This window comes from Nomascus leucogenys, chromosome X (genome assembly GCF_006542625.1).
Source record: "Nomascus leucogenys isolate Asia chromosome X, Asia_NLE_v1, whole genome shotgun sequence".
Lineage (NCBI taxonomy): Eukaryota > Metazoa > Chordata > Mammalia > Primates > Hylobatidae > Nomascus > Nomascus leucogenys.
Genome location: NC_044406.1, coordinates 23733067 through 23742448, shown reverse-complemented (window position 1 = coordinate 23742448; position 9382 = coordinate 23733067). Strand labels below are relative to the sequence as shown.

The 9382-nt window shown below is 41.3% G+C and overlaps 1 pseudogene across 1 annotated transcript; it reads left to right on the top strand.

The window, feature by feature from the left end:
- Positions 1 to 1462: 1462 nt before the first annotated feature.
- LOC100594684 lies at positions 1463 to 2304 on the top strand (annotated as a pseudogene). The gene has a single exon (XR_001114331.2). The product of XR_001114331.2 is annotated as a tRNA (guanine-N(7)-)-methyltransferase pseudogene (transcript).
- Positions 2305 to 9382: the final 7078 nt, after the last annotated feature.

Genomic DNA, 9382 nt, shown 5'->3' with positions numbered 1-9382 from the left:
TCTATTTCAGAAAGGTTTTCCCTGCCCCAGCATTGTTGGTTTACTACAGATCATTATTCTACGTCCTCTTTTTTCTTGCAAAGAGTCCACAGGTACAGCCCTTAAGTGAAAAGAGATAAAAGAATCAAATATGCTTCCAAAGAAATAAGAAAATCCTAACCTCAGTAGGTAACTATAAATGCCCATAAAATGCATGCAAGTATCAAAATCAACCCCCAAGGGCAAAAACAGAACCAAGAATAGCATTGCAGGCAGCAAAGCAACTATTGCCAACAGTGTCCATGGCTGAAAAGAAAAGGCTTAAATGAAAAAACAAAGACTGCCCGTTGCATATATTAGATGCCCAGGATTTGTCTGAAATCCATTTGAATGGATGAATGAATGAGAATTAAAAGGGATTAACGTTGCAAAAGAACAAGAAACTAGAGAAAAATGTAGTAGTGACCAAAAGCCAGGACAAGGTCAGAAAAATTCTTAATGCAAGAAGCCATCGAGAGTTGATGTAACCATAGAGCAGTGGTTCTCAAGGTGCGGTCCCAGGAACAGCAGCATCAGTGTCACCTGGGAGCTTGTTAGAGATGTAAATTATCTGGCCTCACCCCAGACCTACTAAATAAGAAACTCTGATGATGGGGCCCAGCAACTTAAGAAACCCAGGGGATTCTGAAACATGCTCAAGTATAAGAACCACTAACCAAGAAAAATAAAGAAATCTTGTGGAGATGGTTTGAAAGAAAAGCCCAAGGGTCTTAACCCTGGCTGCACATCAAAATCAGCTAAGGACCTTTAAAATTACTAATACCCAAGCTGGTCCATCACCAGAGATTCAGATTTAACTACTGTGAGATAGGAACCAGGCATCTAAATTATTTACCAGCTCTCCAGGCGATTCAAATGTGCAGCCAGGGCTGCGAAGCTTTAATGTAAAAGGTGAAGCAGTGTGGGAGGACCACATTCAAGATTGCTACATAAATGACCTCTAAAAGAAGGTTTGACTCTTCAGATATGGTGTTCTGCTGCCTCCAAAGTATTCACACATATATTCTCGCCTGTCAACACGTCTATGCTTTTGCACAGGTTATGGAAATTGCTTTTATTCAGCAGCACAGAAAAAATAACCCTTTTCACGGTCCCTGCTCACCTTCTGTGCTGGTTTTGTACAAGCGACACTTTCCTTCCCTGCCCTCAGTATATGGGGTGCCCCTAGGAAACAGGAAGAGAAGCTGCACTTTCTTCTATTCATGGTAGCAGCAGTCACCACAGGGTCACCGCCTTACTTGACCCACGGACCTCTCTGAGGACCCAGTATACACAGGCAGATGTCCCAAGAGGTCTAGATATCCCTTCAACTCTAAGCTACACAGTCCCTCAGCTACTCTGAGGCCATCTTCTCCTGAACCTGGAAGGCGAATGAGGATCTCCAGCTGAGAGGGACAATAAAAGAGGCTTTCAGGTAGAGAAACCCGGGACCGGGATCATGACAGCTGAGACTTGGAACGTGGCCGGAGCAGAGGCCCCGCAGCCCCCGAAGCGCTACTACCGGCGACATGCTCACTCCAACCCCATGGCAGACCACACACTGTGCTATCCTGGGAAGCCAGAGGAGATGGACTGGTCTGAGCTAGACCCAGAGTTCTTCGTTCCACTCGCTCAAAATCAGAGCCACGATGACCCAAAGGATAAGAAAGAAAAGAGAGCTCAGGCCCAAGTGGAGTCTGCAGACATAGGCTGTGGCTATGGTGGCCTGTTAGTGGAACTATCACCACTGTTCCCAGACACACTGATTCTGGGTCTGGAGATCCAGGTGAAGGTCTCAGACTACGTACAAGACCAGATTTGGGCCCTACGCACAGCTCCTGGAGGCGGCTTCCAGAACATTGCCTGTCTCTGTAGCAATGCCATGAAGCACCTTCCTAACTTCTACAAGGCCAGCTGACAAAGACGTTCTTCCTCTTCCCCGACCCACATTTCAAGCAGACAAAGTACAAGTGGCAAATCATCAGTCCCACTCTGCTAGCAAAATATGCCTATGTGCTGAGAGTTGGGGGGCTGGTATGTACCATAACCCATGTGCTGGAGCTACACGACTGGATATGCACCCATTTTGAAGAGCACCCGCTGTTTGAGCGTATGCCTCTGGAGGACCTGAGTGAAGACCCCATTGTGGGACATCTAGGTACCTCAACTGAGGAGGGGAAGAAAATTCTACGTAATGGAGGGAAGAATTTCCCAGCCATCTTTCAAAGAATACAAGATCCCATCCTCCAGGCAGTGACCCCCCAAACCAGCCTGCCTGGTCACTGACTGCTTACTCTACCTTAGCTGGACCTTGTCTTCCAGGGACTAGAGAGAAGAGCAGGAGCCCTGGGTCTTCCCAGTTGAGACTGCTGGAGCTGAGACACAGTACTCTCTCAAAGAAGGTGGGGAGCTGCCCAGGGCAGAACCCACTGGTGTTCATGACTACCCCTGGCTCCTCTCACCTTGCCCCTCCACTCCCAACAGAAAACAGAGCAGCTGACTGAGGTGGTCAAAGGACTTTGGACCATAGGGGATCTTTGGAAGGCTGTGTGGTCTTGCTCTCCCTTAGCACTCCCTTCTCCTTGGGAGATCTCTCCTCAGCTGGATTGAGGAATGTAGTCCATCTAAACTGCTTGCTAGGCTTAAAAAAAAAAAAAAAAAAAAAAAAAAAAAAAAAAAAAGGCTTTCAATTGCTTGGTAGCACATGACCCTCCCCCTCCCAGGGCTCAGCAATAGAGTCATTTCACTGCCTGCATAACCTAAGTCCACTTGGGCCAGTGAGTGAGAGGGAACACTCAGAAAAGTTTAAACTTCCAAGATAGAAACTAAACATTTAAATTGTCCAAGAATACCACAGGATCTGTGTACTTACATGCAACATACAAGCAGATTCCCTCCCAGTTATATGCATATGCATGGGGCCTTTATGAGTTCAGCTAAAGGAGATGCTCCACCACTAAATGGTACAGTAGTGACTTCATTGAGCAGGTTCACACCACACAGATGACAAGTAGGAACAAGCAATAATGCCTTGTCCCAGAACCTCAGAATGCTATATCTAATAGATGACAATGGCAACAATGATGGTAACCAGATTCATCACTGGAAATTTAAGTTTTCCAAAAAGCTTAAGCAAGCATTCCTTAAAGAGGCTGGGAGAACCTCCAAGTATTTTGGAATCTATAAGCATGTTGCCTCAATAAAAATGCCCAAGAGTAGCCAAGGGGCAGATGCCAGAGCAGGAAATGGAGATAGGGCAGGTGGAGTATCAGGTCTTACATTTTTTCCAAAACTGATTAGACAAATTCTCATGTTCAGGACTGCTATCTAGAGCAGTGGTTCTCAACTGGGGTCGATTTTGCACCCCAGGGGACATCTGGCAATTTTTGGAGACATTTTTGGGTTTTACAATACAGTAAAAGAGTGCTACTGGCATCCAGTGGGTAAAGGTCAAGGATGCTGTTGAACATCCTATAATGCACATGACAGCCCACGAACAAACAGCTATCCAGCCCCCATGTCATTAGCACCAGGATTGAGAAACCGTGATCCAATGAAACGCCCTCTCAACAAACAGCAGAGAAGGAAAATAGTGATGGATTCTTTTTCCATAAAGGCCCAGATTCTACCCACAGTTTCCATTAGCATTCTAGAACAGAGCCTGTTCTCCTCAAGGAGACAGGTAAATTAATCCTGACAGATTACTTCACCCACCCCCTGCTTTCAGGAAACTCAATATCTAAATCACCCAGGACAAATAATTCTATAGACTCTTATCAAATACATGCACAAATAAAAGCCCCCACAGCATCCCTGTAGCCACTTGTTCCAATGTTTGTCTTCCTAATGGACGAAATGTTAGGCTGAATCATTTGAAATTGCCAACATTTGATGGATTTTGGCCTTCAAAATGGCCATTTCATGTGGCTCAATCTAACATTATTCCCTTCAACAAAAATGTGTCCTACTTTTAGAAGCCATTTTCTTGTGTTGACTCTTCAGTCAGCACCCAAACAATGAATTTTGGTGACAATGATACCCGGCCATCTGCTGTCTGGTAGATACTCCTTTCCCACCCACATTCCTCACACCCAGTCTTGGTTGGCTCTTTCTCTAGAAAAATTATTCAGTTTTTTTCCACATCAATTGTTACTTTTTTTTTTTGCATCTTTAGCTATAATTTCATTTTATTCGGTGGGAAGGAGCTGAAATTAAGTTGCTATATATTGCTATACACATAGGGCCTTAATACCTGAGCAGACATGAAAGAAAAGCCCAGAAGGTCTAGCTTTCTTGGGTCTTATTTTCATATACACTGTGATTTATTTAATATAGGCCTTAAATAGCATACTTTTAGTTAGAAAAAACCAGACCTCAACCTCAAACTGCTGCTGTGTACTTAAAAGGAGGAACTCACAGTTATTAAATGGCTGTGAGGTGCCAAGCAGTATGCCACAAGCTTTCATATATATTATCAATTTAATATCTAAAATAAGGCTGTAATGAAGAATTCTCATGCCATTTCACAGACCACAAAACTGAGGCAGCTCAACAAGGTTAAATAACGCTTCAGTGCTGGTTTTTATGAGCCATATTTTACACCTATGTCCATTGGATACCAGTGCCCACATTTCTACCATTACCCTAAGCAGACTGAAATAAAGGTCTGTAGAGATTCAGAGTTTCAGAATAACCACTTGAGAAATACCACAGTGGAGCGTCCGCTTACCAGAAGAAAAAAACACACATTTCATAGTGTATATGATCTCTCAAGATATCAGCATCATCTCCTCTTCTCATTTCGAGATTAAAAAAACAAAACAGCCAGTAAAACTGCCTGTGAGCTTTTTTTTAAAAACAAGTCTTGCTATATCCGTTTTTAGCTGAAAATATTATTCGTTGCTTTTCATTCAGCTATTTCATAAAAAAACATAAATTCACTGATTAAAGATGAAATCATATGTATTCTTGTCTTCCAAAAACACTGCTTAATGTACTTAAAATTCCCCTCATGTAAAAAGGGGTGGGGAGCAGCAGAAGCGTTTCTGCGCAGGTGAAGGGATGAGCTGCGGCCACCTTGTGGCTAATTGCTGAAGGAAACACTTTTCTGACAACAGAAGGGACAAAGGCAGAATGACACCCCCTCCTTTGGTCCCCAGCATCTGCAAACTTGCTTATTATTCTTAATTGATTTCCGGGTGCAGTAAATGGGCATTTATTGAACAGAGCCATGCTCTCCATAATGGGAGACAGAGAAGCAGCGGGGCTTCGTCAAGTTCTAGTCATCACCTTCTTAAAGTTTTGTAGCTTAGGGTGTTCAATGCAATCTATAAGGGGCATTTAAAAGCCAATCAAATGTTCTTCTCATGGCTGCTAAGGACTTAAATTCTGCTCATCAGTGGGTATAATTTTTCTTTTTTCTAGAATAGCATGTGTTATTTGCTCATGATCTGAAATAAGAATATATTGTGTACATTGTACATGAAACAGTACATACACCATATTTACAATTATGTATCAGTTTAAAACTTTAAAAAACATTTCTAATGTAAAGAGTATCTCTCAAACTGTGTAGATTAGCTTTTGATTTATATTTAAATATGAATCTTAAGCAAAATAGTAAAAATAACCATCCTGATTTAGTGTTTTTCTCCCATATGTGAATTGTATATACTTTGGTGAGGACAATAAAATCAACTGAACTATAAGCTTAGAATAGGCCTGAGGGATAATTTTGCACAGCAGCTTTACTAATGGTACATTGTTACATTGCTGCTTCAAAACACACACACATGCACACACGCACACACACACACACACACACACACACACATACACTCTGACTTAGGAAACAAATGGCCAAAAGGATTCGTACTTTAACCTTTGGAGGGCCTCAAAGTGTTATTTGGAGTTGATAATACTTCGGCTAAAACCAAGTATAATCTGTTTTTTTCTGAGGAGTATCAGTAGCATAACTGTGATTACAAACAAAGTACACTTAAGATATGTATGCAGTGACTGCTATTTATACAAAATTTAAATCTGCAAATGGAATCAACATGCTTATGGGTTATTAAAATTGTCTAAATTCTTGGATTCTGTATAGTATACATGTATTGATTTACAAATAAATGATTTATTAAGTGATAAAAAAGAATATATTGTGTACAAATGTGCAGTACAGTCATCCTAAAGTAAATTCATTTGCTTCTAAATGTCAGTTAGAAAGAATCATTGTACCTCCATGGAAAGTCACTGGTCAGAGGAAATGGAGAATCTGACTTCCAGCACACTCCATCACTAACTAGCTATGTGACTTTAATTCATTCATCCTCACTTTCCTTATCTGTAAAACCTGGGATTATAAAAATCAGTAGGTTTTCACACACTTTTAGCAATGAAGCGCTTTTTTTCCAAAAAGAGTTTCCAAAACCCTCATATAGCAAAGTGAACAAGAAGCAGCTGCTATGGCTAAATCTGAACAGGCCTGCCAGACCTACGTACCACCACCATCCCCCTCCCTCCCCTCCTCCCATCCCAGCCCCTTAACACACTTCTGCAGGATCCTGGGTGTCAGAAGTTGAAGATCACTGGACCAAACTATTTCTAAAGTCCCTTTGTGCCCTAAGTGTCTATCAGGCTAAACGGCCAAAGTTTCAAAAAGGCAAACATTTTATGAAGACGTTTTATAGACATGCTTCCAACCTTTCAGCCTGGAAAAGATTATGCACACTGAGCAATTAGAGAACAATTTAATTCTCTACATTAAGCTATGTGCCCCTAGCTCACAATACAAGAGAAGGTCCTTTGAAGAGCACTAGATGAATCACTCTTACAAAGTACACACAGTACTTGTGGCCCAGGCAGAATCACTGATTATTTCCTCCAGCTGCCATCCCCATTGGCCTCATGGTGGCCACTGTGCAGGCTGTGTGAACCGGGAACCAGATAAGGCCTGATCCATCAGCGTTGATCTCCACTCAGAACTGTGCTTGTGCTGATGCCTCCTTTGAACCCAGTGCCTTCCTTACTCAACTGAAAACAGCTGCCTTTATTAATGGCTGTTTCCTTGCCTGAATGATAAAATGTGTTTGCATTTGCCCTTCAGCTCCGAAACCTAATTATTGAGTGATCTAAGGTGGGGAGAATCATATTATCTTGATGGGCTATGAAGCCCCAATGGAGGACTTAATATGAGAACAAAATTAAATTAACAGAGACTTGATGGAAATTAGCCAAATGTATTCATTAAGAAAGATATCTACCATTGAAGCAAATCAAAAATATTTTTCAAACAAATTTTAATTAATTCATTTAATAATTAATTCAAACAATTTTTTTGAACATCAACTATGGTCCAGGCACTGTGTTAGGTGCCAAGGATACTATAAAGAGTAAAACATTGTTCCTATCCTCAAGTCACACACCCAAGTTCCCCACTGCCACTCATGTAAAGAAATAAGTGAGACAGAGCATGGTAAGGACCACAATTGAGGAAAATAAAATATAGTGGGGTTACAAAGACAAGAGTTCCAAGTTCAAGCTGCAAAGGTTGGGAGAAGTGACTCCTGAACTAGTTTTTAAAGGATGAAGTGGCAAAGATTGTTTCTCTTTTGCTCATTGTGGCAGAAACCACCAGTGTTCCTCTTCTTTGGGGAACATGGCCAGGTTCAAATTTTAAGCTTCCCTTGCAGATTGCTGTTAGATGTCGCCACATGACTAAGTTCTGAATGTAAGCTGAAGTGATGTGCACCATTTCCAAACCTGGTCCATTAAAAACCCTCTCACACTCAACCGTCATCCCTCTTTTCCCATCCACCATTTGGCTGATTGAAAAAAAACTCCAAGGATCTAGACAAAAACAGATCCACAAGATGTGAAGAGCTAAATGCATGCCACAGAGCCCCCTCCACACTCTCATTGTTAAAGAAGGTGGAGGGAGATATTTATAGTTCCAGTAACCAAGAAATACTAGCACTGAAAAACTTTGTTTGCCACACATGAGATTGATGAATAATCCAGAGACTATTCATGAGGCAGTGGGAAACCTTTGAATTGTTTTATACAAAGAAATAACACAATCAGATTTGTTTTTAAGAAAAAATCAATCTGGTGGCGATATGGAACATGGATGGAGAGGTAAGGCAAAAGTAGAAGCAGAGAGAACAAAACAGAGTTTTGTGCCATAGTAAATGCTAGAGAAGATGTGTATTTGAACTAAATCATTAGTGATGAGGATCTAGAACAAGGAAAAGGCTTGAGTGACACTTTTAGAAGTAAAGACCATTAAAACATGGTTGGGCCAGGTAGGAGAATCAGGAGCCACATATAACTTTTAGATTCCTGGCTTTTGTGAGACTTCATTCACAAGGAAAGGAAACACAGGTAGTGAAGGTTTGGGGGACAGATTAATGAGCATTTTTCATATGTCGAATCCAACATCCAGGCAGAGATATCTAGAAGATAGTTGGATATATAGGTCTAGAACTCAGAAGAGAGATCTGAACTGAAGCTCAGATTTGAAAATCACTTGATTAACACCATTGAATCTGATGAGGTAGCCCAAGGAGAACATGTAAAATGAGAAGGTTAAAATCCAACGAATATTTAAGAGAGGGTGAAAGAAAATTAGCTAGAGAAAAACTGAGAAAGATTGGTCTGACAGGTAGGAGAAGAACCAAGAGAGACAGACAACATATAAGCCATAGAAGGAAAGTTTACTAAGGTTAAAAACAGTTTTCAACAAGGTTAAATGTAGTAAAATAAAGTAAGTAAGAATTGAAAATTATTGACGACTATATCAGTCAAGGTCTAATCAGGAAAAGAGAAGCCACCTCAGGCTGTCATAACAAAATACCACAGAATGGGTGGCTTCAACAACAGAAATTTATCTTCTCACAGTTCCAAAGGCTGTAAGTCTGAGATCAGGGTAACAGCATGATCAAGTTCTAGTGAGGGCTTCTTTTCCTGACTTGCAGATGGCCACCTTCTTATTGTGTCCTTACATGGCAAAAAGAGAGAGAGAAGAAAGCTCTCTAGTGTCTCTTCATATAAGAGCACTAATCTACTCATGAGGGCCCCACCCTCATGACCTCATCTAACCTAATTACCTCCCAAAGGCTCCATCTCTAAATACCATCACATTGGGGGTTAGGGCTTCAACATATAAATTTGGGGTGGGGGCACACAATACAGTCCACAGTACCAGGTATTTCAAACAAAGAAAATGCAATACAGGGAAGTGGTTACACCAGTGATGGAAAAACTGAAAAGCCAAATATGGAATGATAAACCAATCCAGAGATTATTAACAGCAAGAAGCTACCGTTATCCCTAGGGCTGCAGGACAATGAGAGGAGGGATA